The 14273-nt window shown below is 37.0% G+C and overlaps 1 protein-coding gene across 1 annotated transcript in view; it reads right to left on the reverse strand.

Moving 5' to 3' along the window:
• LOC105546482 overlaps positions 1-14273 on the reverse strand; it is a 659409-nt gene that overhangs the window by 424025 nt on the left and 221111 nt on the right. The window lies entirely within an intron of this gene.

The following is a 14273-nucleotide window of genomic DNA, read 5'->3' on the forward strand; positions in this document are numbered from 1 at the left end:
AAATAAATGAAAAAAAAAGAAACTTTTACTTTAAATGCTCACTTCCTACAACAAAGAGTTGATGTAATTTTTAACACAGTTGTAATTACAGAAAATAAAATAATTTTACGTTGAAAATAAATAAATAAATAAATCCCACGTCAGCCCCTCATTAGCTGTGTGTCCTTAGACAAATTACTTAACCTCTCCATGTCTCAGTTTCTTTCACAAATTATTCAATAAAGTCATTCAATGAGTAAAAAAAAATAAATAAAAAATAAAAAAAAATAGCCATTCTGACTGGTGTGAGATGGTATCTCACTGTGGGTTTCATTTGCATTTCTCTAATGATCAGTGATATTGAGCTTTCCTTCATATGCTTCTTGGCCACATGTATGTCTTCTTTTGAAAAGTGTCTGTTCATGTCCTTTGCCCATTTTTTGGCGGGGTTGTTTTTCCTTAGTAAATTTGTTTTAAGTTCCTTATAGATGTTGAATATTTGACCTTTGTCAAATGCATAATTTGCAAGTATTTTCTCTCATTCTGTGGGTTGTCTGTATACTCGGTTGATAGTTTCTTTTGTTGTGCAGAAGCTCTTAAGTTTAATTGGATCCTATTTCTCAGTTTTTGCTTTTGTTGCAACTGCTTTTGGTGTCTTTGTCACGAAATCTTTGCCTATTCCTATGTCCAGGGTGGTATTGCCTAGGTTGTCTTCCAGGGTTTTTATTATTTTGGGTTTTACATTTAAGCCTTTAATCCATCTTGAGTTGATTTTTGTGTATGGTGCAAGGGAGGGGTCGAGTTTCAATCTTCTGCATATGGCTAGATGGTTATCCCAGGACTATTTATTGAATAGGGAGTCTTTTCCCCATTGCTTGTTTTTATCAGCTCTGTTGAAGATCAGATGGTCGTAGTTGTGTGGTCTTATTTCTGGGTTCTCCATTCTGTTCCACTGGTCTATTTTAAAATTCATATGGAACCAAAAAACAGCCCAAATAGTCAAGACAATTCTAAGCGAAAAGAACAAAGCTGGACATCATGTTACCGAACTTCAAAACTATACTACAGGGCTATAATAATCAAAACTATTATTATTTAGTTAAAATATAATTGATGTCAATTTTCTGTATGCTAATTATAACTTTGAAGCCAAATTTAAACTTGAACTTTTGTTTCAGTGATTAAATACAATTGCATTTCAGTATTAAATATAAGGTTGTCAGTGTTCTAATTAGGAATAAAAGTAGATTTTAAAATTTAATGTATTAATATTAGGCACAAACTTTTTTAAAAAAAGAGATCCATTTCTTGTTTGCCTTGAGAATGAAGATTTGAGTAATGCTTTAGGTCAAGGACACTATAAGTCTGTTGCATTGTCTACTTTTGAGTACTCAGGAGTAATTAGAGTCTCATTTGCTATTAGGTCTGAATAAGGCATAAAAGAAATTTATCTCTAAATATATAAAAACCCATCCTGATGACCCAGTTTTTACTTAAAATGTTATTTAATACACAAAGTCTGAGAGAAACAAAAGTAAAACTTCACAAATAAAATAAATCTATGTTTGAGTTAACATATCTGAAACCTAAAATACTCTGAGAGTAAGCCAACATAGTATAAAACAATTTAAAAGAAAGGTATACTTAAAAAATTGGCCACCATTATGCTTTTGCTGACAACACTGTATATAACATCAGATAACTTCAGAAAACCTAACCTTATTCTAGTTTAGAAGCCCAGAAATGTTTTAGGCCTGATTTGCCTTCAAATATCTCACATGACACAATGAACATGCTTAATTCTTGAAACATTTAATCCATAAAAAAGAAATTATTATTCCCAAATGTGTATCTTAAGTAAAGTGTCTAATAAACTTTAAGAAGCATAGTTCTTTGAAGTTCCTTCTAAAACCAATCAGAAATCTTACATTATATGGGTTCAGATATATTTTAAACAATAATATCACAGCACCCATTTCCCCAAAATCTCAAAGTTGAGTCACATTCCATTTCTTTTTGCAATAGCCGTAGAAGGGTAAGATATAAACAAAACCTTTCTCTCATCTTTTCTTGGGAAAATTGCAGTCATATCATTCTTTAACATCAGTTCTCAAAATAGGTAAATTATGGCCTTTATTGCAAGAAACAGGTTGTTAAGGTGTGGCCATCAACACTAGATAGTCCACAAGCTCCTTCCGTAAATTTAAAATGCAAGTTAAAAAAACAGTTTTTACGTTGAGTACCATGAACACAAAGAAGGGAACAACAGACACTGGGGCCAACTTGAAGGTGGAGGATGGGAGGAGGAGGAGGATGGAAAAACTACCTATCAGACTAAGCTTTTCCCCTGGGAAACTCAATAATCTGTACATCAAATCCCTGTGACATGCAATATACCTACATAACAAACTTGCACATGTATCCCCAAACCTAAAATAAAAGTTTAAAAAACACAGTTTTTACATATTGGGGGACATACTGAGGTTTTACATTCAGAGGTAAAGTTAAAAGTTTAAAAATAAATATTCCCTCAAATCACTTTTAACTTTTATTAAAGTGTTAGGGTAGAGACGGGATTGGATAAAATACAAGTATAGATTGAATATAGGCTAATCCTAGGCAAAATTCCAAAGTAAACTAAATTTTCATATTCCTTCTTTAGGTTAAATCACATGAAATTGACATTTCTGTAGGTCCAAAGAGTTGAATATCAGCAACATCATATGATTCAACCTTAATACATCCTGGTGCTGTCTCTCTCTCCAACCCCTATGTTGCCTTTCTGTTGCCCACATCCTCAGGTTGTATCACATCACACTGGTCTGCTTTCAAATCCCCCATACTCCAAAATATGTTTTCACCTGCCTCAAGTGAATTCTTAAGTAGAAGTTTAGATGAAATAAAATTAAGCAATTTAATTCATGAGGGGGATATTCAGAAATAGATGGTCCTTGCAAGATGACTTAAATCAAACTGCATAAGCAGCCAAATTCTTCATCCCATGTATTTATAAAAAAAAAAAAAAATTATTTCCCTGAGACTGGCAGTAAGCCTGCACACTGCAGTAATGTTACTCAAGCATATACCTATAGAGATTACTACTCTTCCAACTGAAGTCTGAACGATTTTTAACAATTAAAATATTTATTCAACTCAAGAGTTCTCTGAGTGATTTCTTTCCTTTCAGACCTATTTCTCTGAGTTAACATACTTCAAATTAATGAGCCTGTAATGGATATAATATCTTTGACATCATTCAAATTTTGTTTCCTTATCAGTAATACAATGACCACATCTGCCATTACTTTATGTGGATGGCAACGTAGCATGGTAACTAGAAGCATGGACTCAGAGCTAGTATCCCAGGGTCTGAGTCCTGGCTCCTCTGCTTAGCAGCTGTGTGACTTTGGGTAAGACGCTTAACCACCGGTGCTCAGTTTCCTCTTCTAAAGAGATAGGATAATACTACTGATCTAATAGGGATGTTATAAATATTATGCAAATTTAAGTAAATGAGCTACTATTTATAAGTGCTAGAACAGTGACTGGTGTACCTTTCAATGGTTTTTAAATAAGTTACAGGAAAAAAAAGGCAGAGGACAGAAGGAAGTTATCTATGACTTAGGAAACTGGTCCAGCTCGATCAAAACATTAAAGAAAAAGCTCAATTTTTCTAGTAGAAAGAAGAAAAAACATAGAAACCTTGCTCCATAACAGCCAAAGCCTCAGAAGGGAAAAATATTTCATACAAGTTGAGAAAAAAAGAGAAAAACTGAAGTATGCTGACTCCACTTTCCACTGGGCGCTCTAAGGAAGGAGGATCCACCTGCCCAGCATTACCTCAGCCACTTAGAGAAACCATAGTCAGGCATAGCAAAGCTGCATCTAGGATGACCCAAATTATCATGGCCCTGAAATTCCTGCTTGTGCCTTTTGGGAGTGGGGAGGTGATCAGCGGGTCTGATTGCGAGCTTTTCAGGAGGTATTGTTGTCCTAATGTGTAAAATGGTCCTATAAACAAGGACTATCAATCAGCAACGAATAGCGGGTGGCAGGTGTGGCACAGTAAGATAGTACAGTCCCTGGAGAGCTGGCCTGGACCTCATCAGCCTAGCACACCAGCAGGCTTCACCAAGTCTAGGCATTGGAGACCATGAGTGACAATAGATTTCAGCAGTGGACCCAAAGAACACTCAAAAACAGAACCAGACAAATTACAGATGCTGTAGATATCAGCTCTCATGTCCTCACAAATCTCACTATCTTTCCAAACCCCTCAACCCCATACTGACGAGGAGCAGGAGGAAGGGAAAAGGAGTTGAAGACTGAGTTTTTCTAAAGTGACTGGGCTACCCAAGAGGTTGGTCAAAGATCTGGTAAGCTTACCAAATTGAATTCAGTATCATTTTCTCCACTTCCTCATAGTGTGGGGCCCATGAGGAATAGTATATTTACTAAAAAAAAAAAATGAAAATATATCTTCTGGCCGGGCGCGGTGGCTCTCGCCTGTAATCCCAGCACTTTGGGAGGCCGAGGCGGGCGGATCACAAGGTCAGGAGATCGAGACCATGGTGAAACCCTGTCGCTACTAAAAATACAAAAAACATTAGCCGGGCGCGGTTGCGGGCGCCTGTAGTCCCAGCTACTCCGGAGGCTGAGGCAGGAGAACGGCGGGAACCCGGGAGGCGGAACTTGCAGTGAGCCAAGATCGCGCCCCTGCCCTCCAGCCAGGGGGACACAGCGAGACTCCGTTTCAAAAAAAAAAAAAAAAGAAAATATATCTTCTTTACACTTTTGAGTATATTAAAAGTAAATTGGGCTGGCCACAGTGGCTCACGCCTGTAATCCCAGCACTTTGGGAGGCCAAGGCAGGTGGATCACTTGAGGTCAGGAGTTCGAGACCAGCCTGGCCAACATGGCGAAACCCCATCTCTGCTAAAAATAAAAATAATGGAAAAAAAACCCTCAGCCAGGCATGGTGGCAGGGACCTGTAATCCCAGCTACTCGGGAGGCTGAGGAAAGAGAATTGCTTGAACCCGGGAGGCAGATGTTGTCATGAGCCAAGATCATGCCACTACACTCAGCCTGGGCAACAGAGTGAGACTCCATCTCAAAAATAAATAAATAAAAATTAATTAATTAATTAATTAAATTGATCACCTGCAAGAAACACAATGGGAGAATAGTGCACTGAATTTTCAGAGAATAATTTCGACTTTTGAAAAAACTATTTTGTTTCACAAAATTACCTATAAGGGAAAGATGACATGTAAATAGAACATTCAGATCATCGGCTTTGGAGTCTAGTTGCTTTGGTTCGAATTACAGTTCCATCCCTTTCAATAACTTTTCTAGGGCAAGTTATGTAACTTCTTGATGTCTCAGTTCCCACACATATAAAAATCGGATATCAATCCTTTCCACCTCAGATAGTTGCTTGGAGATAATACATGCACATCCTAATGGTTTCTGTTATGTGATCCATTTTAAATAGTATTGAACAGCAAAAATGTGAAACAGTTTCTGGCACAGAGTATGAGATCAGCTACGATTAGCAGTAAACATACCATCCAGCAGAATTGTGTCAGTCAAAAGCTAGTTGATGGGGAGAGACACATTGGTCAAAGTATATAAAATTTTAGGTAGGAGGAATAAGTTCAAGTCGTCTATTGTACAACATGATGACTATAGTTAATAACAATGTATTGTATCCTTGAAAATTACTAACAGATTAGATTTTAAGTGTTCTCCTCACAAATAAATGGTAAGGATGTGCGGTAATGCATATGTTAAGTAGCTTGATTTAGCCATTCCACAATGTATACATATTTCAGAACATCATGTTGTACGTCATAAATATACACCATTTTTAGTTGTCAATTAAAAATAAATAAAAAGTTTTTTTAAAAAAGGCAAGCTGATATTTCAACCAGCTAACCTTATTTAAAAAGATTCTTCCAAGCTGTCATTTGACAGTAATATAGATATACTTCTAGCCATATTTTCAGTAGCATGCATGTGATTAAACTGTTATTTTTAAATTATCTTTTTATTAGCTATGTATAACCTATCCATGTATAGCCTATGCATCTAGTTTATATTATTTTGAACACTAAATTTACATAAGAATTTTGTAGAAGCAGGAAAATGGGCAAGATCTTCCAACCAATTATCAAAATTAAACAACTTTATGGAAACAAATGACTCAGGGATGACTTGCTTTGAACTTAACAATGTAGAAAAATGGAATTTTTATTAATTATTTACCTTTGATCTCTCTAACAATTAACCAAATGGTATAAACATAATTTTCTTAGGACATGAGAACAAACAGGTTTCAGTGACAGGTGGCTAAAAGAATTTTGTAAACTATTAGCCTTTCAAGCTTTAGTTTCCATTTGCTAAGTAGTTTGTTAGTTCAGTCTTTTGGTAAACATTAATTCTTTGCCTACTCATGTTTGACAATACACTAAGTACATTAGGTTGGTGATGGGAGAGGCAAGGAAGGATAGAGAGATATAAAGATGCAGAAAATATGTTCTCTACTCTCAAAGATCTCACAGTCTAGCTCTAGAAATCTCCTATGCATCCACAAGCTAAAGCAAATGACCATAAAACAACATATGCAACATAATATTGTAACATACGTGTATATGAGTACTGGGAGGATATGGAATATAGAATTAAGGGGATAGAAATTATTATATAGAGTCAAGATGCATATAAAATGTATTCATTTACTTAAACATTGTACCAATCTTAATAAAAAGTGGCAAGTGGCAAGGTGTATATATATTCAATCAACCATAGATTAAAAATATTCCAGAGGAGAAAGAATTCCACAAAGTTCCAAAAAGCAAACCTTCAATTTGCCACATGCCAAGTACTATGTTGAAGCCACATCAATAAAGCAACGTGTATGCATTGTACTAGGTATTAAAAGTAATCTAAAGATGATTTAAATACAGGAGAACGTGCATAGATTATATGCAAATACTACACCATTTTATATAAGGGATTTGAGCATCCTCAGACTTTGGTATCCACTGGGGGTCCTGGAATCAATCCTCCATGGGTATACATATTATGACAATAAATTGAGACTCTCTTTTGTAAATATTTTTGTATCCGAAGCAAATTCCAGACGTGTGGGCTTCATTCAGAAAAACCAGGTGAAACTAGTACTGTGTAATTCATTTCAATAAGGTACAAATACAAATCTAATTTCCACTTTCCTTGTTTTTTTAACCATAGTTTTTCTCCTTAACCTACAATGTACACAATGGCGTTATTAAAATCCTATGTAGATATATAAGGTAGACTACGTAGGCTGCATGAGCAATTAACAAGGATAAAAATTGATTACCATACATAAATATTTCTAAATTGTTGCATAAAAAGAGGATCCAGAGAAACATAATCAAATTACACTATTAATAATCACTTAGCAAATAATTAACATATTCTATTGATTTGACATTTAATTTCATAGAACATTGCTGTTCAGACTCTACCTCATCACATGTCCAGGGAATATGCTATGTTGAGGGGTAACTCATTCCATTATTTTCTAGTTCTCATTGGAAGACAATTTGTCCTTATACTGAGTTCATATCCCTCCACTAATTTCCACTCAGTTATTGTCTTTAGCCAAACAACATAAACTGATTCTTCCTAAGATAGTAGCCAACACAATGAACATGAAATAATGAGAATCACTCACATTATAGAATACATACCATATCCCAGGCACAGTGCCAACCATTTTACATATGTAAGCATACCTTGAAGATTTTGTGGCTTTGGTTCCAGATCCCTGCAACAAAGCAAGTCACATGAATATTTTGGTTTCCCAGTGCATGTAAAAGTTCCGTTTATACTATATTGTAGTCTATTAAGCATGCAATAGCATCATGTCCAAGATATATTCATGACTCAATTTTAAAATAGTGCTTTAAAATGCTAACAATCCTCTGAGCCTTCAATGAGTCACAATCTTTTTGCTGATGGAGGGTCTTTACCTTGATGTTGATGGTTGCTGGTTGATCAGGATGGTGCTTGCTGAAGGTTGAAATGGCTGTGGCAATCTCATTGCCTCATTGATGGACTCTTTCACAAAAGATTTCTCTGTAGCATGCAGTGTTACCCTAGTGTTGCCTTACCCACCGTACAACTTCTTAAGAGTCAGTCCTTTCAAACCCTGCTGCTGCTTTATCAAATTTTATCAAAAAAAAAAAAATTATGTAACATTCTAAATCCTTTGTTGCCATTCAAACAATGTTTACAGTGTCTTCACCAGGAGTAGATTCCATCTCAAGATAGCAGGTTGCTCCTCTATAAGAAGCAATTCCTCATTGGCTCAAGTTCTATCATGTGATTGCAACAATTTAGTCACATCTTCAGGCTCTGCTTCTAATTCTAGTTCTCTTGCTATTTCCATCACATCTGCAGGTAGTTCCTCCACTGAAGTCTTGAACCCCTTAAAATCCCCCATGAAAATTGGAATCAACTTCTTCCCAAACTCCTGTTACTGTTGCTATTTTGAGCTCCTTCCATGAATCACAAACATTATTAATGGCATCATTTAAAATGGGAAATCCTTTTCAGAAGATTTTCAATTCACTTTGCCAAGCTCCATCAGAGGAATGGCAGCTCTAGCCTTACAAAACATATTTCTTAAATAATAAGAATTGAAAGTTGAAGTGACCCCTTGATCCATGGGCTACAGAATGGATGTTGCTAGCAGCCATGAAAAAAAAAAAGCATTTATCTTCTTATACATCTCCATCAGAGATCTTGGGTATCCATGTGCGTTGCCAATGAAAAGTAATATTTTGAAAGGAATATTTTTTTCTGAGCAGTAGGTCTCAACGGTGGGATTAAAATATTCAGTAATCCATGCTGTGAAAACATGTGCTGTCATTCAGTCTTTTTTCACTTATAGAACCCAGGCAGAGTAGATTTGGCATAATTCTTAAGATCCCTGGGATCTGGGGAATGATAAATGAGCACTGGCTTCAGTTTAAAGTCACCAGCTGCATCAACCTCTAACAGGAGAGTGAGCCTGTCCTTCAAAGCCTAGAAGCGAGACATTGACTTCTCTTCTCTAGCTATGAAAGTCTAGATGCCAATATAAGGCTGTTTCATCTAAATGGAAAATTTGTTTAGTGTACTCACTTTCTTCAATGAACTTAGCTAGATCTTCTGGATAACTTGCTGCAACTTCTACATCAGCACGTGCTGCTTCACCTTGCACTTTTCTGTTATGGAGACAGCTTCTTTCCTTGAAACTTCTCGACCAAACTCTGCTAGCTTCCAGTTTTCTTCTGCAACTTCCTCACCTCTCTGAGCTTGTATATAGAACTGAAGACTTAGGGCCTTGCTCTGGATCAGGCTTTGGCTTAAGGGAATGTTGTGGCTGGTTTCATCTTCTATCCACACCACTAAAACTTTCTCCACATCAGCATTAAGACTGCTTTGCTTATCATTTGCGTGTTCACTGGAGTAGCACTTTTAATTTTCTTCAAGAACTTATCCTTTGCATTTCCAAGTTGGCTAACTGATGCAAGAGGCCTAGCTTTCGGCCTTTCTCGACTTTCAACATTTCTTCCTCACTAAGCTTAACCATTTCTAGGTTTTGATTAAGTGAGAGTCATGTGACTCTTTCTTTTACTTGAACACTTAGAGGTCCATGAAAGGTTATTAATTGGCCTAAATTTCAATATTGTTGTGTCTCAAGGAATAAAGAGGCCAAAGGAAATAGAGAGACACAGGGAAACAGAAGAATAGCCAGTGAATGGAGCAGTCAGAACACACCAAACATTTATTGATTAAACCTGCTATCATCTCATGCCTGTAATCCCAGCACTTTGGGGGGCCGAGGTGGACAGATCACGAGGTTAGAAGATCAAGACCATCCTGGTCAACATGGTGAACCCCTGTCTCTACTAAAAATACAAAAATTAGCTGGGCATGGCAGTGCATGCCTGTAATCCCAGCAACTCAGGCTGCTGAGGCAGGAGAATCTCTTGAACCCAGGAGGTAGAGGTTGCAGTGAGCCAAAATCATGTCCCTGCACTCCAGCCTGGCAACAGAGCTAGACTCCATCTCAAAAAAAAAAAACAAAAAAACCTGCTATCATATATGGGGGCAGTTTGTGGTGCCCCAAAACAATTACAGAAGTAACATCAAAGATCACAGATCACCATAACACATATAATAGTAAAAAAGTTTGAAATAATGTGAGAATTACAAATATGCACCATAAAGACACAAAGTGAGTACCTGCTGTTGAAAAAATGGTGCCCAACAAGCCTGCTAGATGCAAGGTTGCCACAAAAATTTAATGCATAAAAAACACATCTGCAAAATGTAATAAAACAAAGCACAATAAAATGAGGTATGCCTATATCACATTATTTAAACCTCACCATGACCACATACTGTAACTGATTACTATTCCCATTTGTCCATTGAGACAACTCAGAAAGACAGCTGAAATGAATTTCCCAATTATGCATAGCCAGTGTTTAGCCACCAGGCTCTAACCTTGGACAGTCTGGCCTCAGTCGGACAGTAGGACAGCCTAACTTCAGAGTCTGTGCTTCTGTTCCTTATACTGGATCACCTCACCTTGTTAGGTGACCAGAACCATAGCGTCTTTCATAGTATTCCATGGGAACTGTTACCACATGCATTGTTCTCCCCCATGGAGGATCATTCTGAAGATCAGTCTAAATCTGAATGCCATCCTATCTGCCAAAAGAAATCAAGCTTTCAAACCAATCTTTTTAGTAGCTCGTGAGGCAGATCACAAGAAATGCTGGAGCAGAGGTGCAACATAATACAAAAAAAAAACCAGACTGGTGTCTGAAGGCAATAAATGACAGCAGTTGATTTGAGGACTGCACATATAGTTGATAAGGTCACCTTAGTTGAAAACTGATCTTGGAGCAATTGCAGCCGTAGAGTGTAAGAATTCCCTGTATAAACCAACAGAGTCTATAAATAGGAAACAGTCATTTCAGCACAGACCAATGAGATGTGGTGAATGTCTGTTTGACCAAACTTTGTAAAATGTCAGCAGCACTTAAAAGAATTAAAATCTGAAATGATACAATCCTTTAAGGCACATAGCTAAAGTTTTCACCCAGTTTCTAGTAAAAAGCAAATGGAATCAGTCATTTTCCCCAACGTAGTTTTTATTAGTGGTTGCCTATATACTTATGTTAAAGATAAATGTAGTACTACCCTTAGAACTAGGCAACCAGTGCTCCAGCCCTAGGCCCAACTCTTTAGAGGGGGTAGTTTCTGGATGGACAATTTCTAGCTACACTTCTCCTTCAGCTTCAGTTCCAGAACGAAGACGCAATGGAGGGCTGTAGCCAAACTGCAGTGGACATTTTATTTGAGCAAAAAGCAAGCTTGTGTGTTTGTAAGTCACTGAGACACAGGGATTGTTTATTACTAAACATTTCTTAGCTGACTGGTACAAATCAGCATTTTCCAATCATACCATATCCTTTGGAAATATACTTTTAATGTATGCACACTGCACTATTCAACAAAAAATGTAATTGTTATAAATGGAAAAATAATGTGATAGGACTATCATTACAAATATAGTCAAACCATTCTATGAACACAGATAAGAAGCACATAATTCCACACATTCTATATAATTCTACTAGAGAAATTTTAAAAAACAGCTTTAAAGGGGTAGTGTGTTGTCAGATTGTTCCTAAAGATGACAAGAATATCTGGTGATAGAAAAGGGAGGCAAGGGCATTGTACACAAAAATGTACATGAACACTTCAGGAATGTCAAGGAACTAGTGCTTGCTTCCAGAGCAGGGACAAGGGAGCATGAATCCTGAAAGGAACCACGAAAGGAGATTCTAAAGGATCTTGAAAAACATTCTAAGGAATCTAGATTATCCTAGAGGCAAGGAGGAGACACCAATGCTTTTGAAGACAGGTAGACTAAATCTGTGCTTTTGAAATGCATTTTACGGAGGAAGGAACATTGCTTTTAGAGTCAGGGGACCAGTTTCTTCTGAGGCAAATTCACTCATGTGTGAAAGTATATTTCAGAGGTGCTTTGTGTATTAAATGATATGTTAGTAGGTGCCAAGGAAATGATATTCAGATGTGAACTGGCTATAAGTGCAAAGCATGTTTTGAAGGAGGGAGCTGATAAAAGCATAGTGTCCTGAAAATGTAATCGTCCAGGCAGTAGGTAGTGGGTGAATACACTAGGAAAACAGCAGTAGGGAAGCAAGTAACCAAAAGATTCAGAAACATTCCGGAGTTCTAAAAGACAGGACGTGATAACCAACAGGACGCAGGTAGTGAGGATACTGGGAAAACAGAAACGCAATCATGGAGTCCTGCTAGAATGACAAATGGACAAGTCAAAACAAGAATAGAAACAGGAGGCAATGCTACAGAAGCAAAAACAAATATGTCTTGGAAGCTTGAGAAAAATTAAGATCATGAATCCATAGGCCCTATTAGGTGGAAAGTAAAGTTGCAAATGTGTGAATTGATCAATGTCAGTAACATGGGTAATTTGGGCACCAGGAACATTTGTCTGTCCACAGTATGCAGGAGGATAGAGAGAACAAGGGCAGTAACTCATCTGAAAAAAATTCAGGTTTTACTTCTAGATTTTCAGGAAAGGTAAAAATGAGAATCAAACATATGAAACACATTGTGAAGGAGACCAATATTCCCCATTTTGATCCTCTCTTCACCTACCCCTTGGGAAAGGTGCTTAAGGTAGTTGCATGCATGTGGAAATTACATACACACATATATACATGGGAACACATACATATAATATATAGACTAATATGTATATACTATGTATATTTATATGGTGTATCTATAGTATAAGATATATGTGTGTATATACGTGTGTACAAGTTTCATTTTGTGTATGGCAATAAAACAAAACAACCTTTGATGTATATATGGAAATGTATTATATATAGGTATATACACACACACACACATACACTCTCACACACAACACATAAACAAGCATTCCTTGGTATCCCCGGGGATTGGTTTTAAAACACTCCCTCCACCCCCTGCATATATTAAAATCTAGGGATGTTCAAGTCCTTAGATAAATAGTGCAGTATTTGCATATAACCTATGCACATCTGTATACTTTAAATCATCTGTAGATTACTTATAATACATGATACAATGTAAATGCTATGTAAGTAGTTGTTATACTGCATTATTTTCACATTTGTATTGTTTTTGTGGCATTGCTGTTTTTTATTATTTTTTTCCAAGTTTTTTCCACCTGCGGTTGATTGAATCTGCAGATGCTGAACCCATGGATACAGAGAGCTGACTGTATACATGCACACACATACACAATAAATTAATTAATACAGGTACTATATATTTATATGGTATACATGTATAGCCTAAGGTATTTATGTGTATATTCATGTATGTTTAAAATGGCACAGACTCAAGGCCAAGGAATAAAGGGTTTCTCTACTTCTACCTCTCTGTGCCTGCATCAGGGGATGAGGAGGCCAGATTTATGAGACTGTTCTGAGCATCTTGAAGCTGCTATTCCAGAGCAGCTGTGTCCTTTCCACAAGGGAAGCTTTCCCCTTGTATCCTAATTGGGCATGAAATCTGACTCACCAGCACAAGTTACAGTGGAGCCGGCCAACAGAGCAGCTGCCTATGAAACACACTTGAATAACCCACATCCAGTGACTGAAATTGATGTGGGATGAAACACGGGGCCCTGTTAACCTGGCAGATGCTATGTGGAACTCAAGTCACCTCAACTCTCACCACTCACTGCAATGAATTGTCCTAGTTTGTTTGTCCTCACAGTTTCTCAAAGACCAGAAGTGGCATGAGAGCCTATATATTTTTATCCTGGTGGTAGATGTAATGACATAATATTGACACAGTAACTTATTCTCTTTTTTTCCATTTAGAAGCTGTTAGTATATTTTGATTTAACTTTTTCTTTTTTAATTAATTTATTTTTTAATTATACTTTAAGTTCTGGGACACGTGTGCAGAACGTGCAGTTTTGTTACATAGGTATACACGTGCCATAGTGGTTTGCTGCACCCATAAACCCATCATCTACATTAGGTATTTTTCCTAATGCTATCCCTCCCCTATGCCACAATCCCCCAACAGGCCCCAGTGTGTAATGTTCCCCTCCCTGTGTCCATGTATTCTCATTGTTCAACTCCCACTTATGAGTGAGAACATGCAGTGTTTGGTTTTCTGTTCTTGTGTT

Source organism: Mandrillus leucophaeus, unplaced genomic scaffold (genome assembly GCF_000951045.1).
Source record: "Mandrillus leucophaeus isolate KB7577 unplaced genomic scaffold, Mleu.le_1.0 Scaffold36, whole genome shotgun sequence".
Lineage (NCBI taxonomy): Eukaryota > Metazoa > Chordata > Mammalia > Primates > Cercopithecidae > Mandrillus > Mandrillus leucophaeus.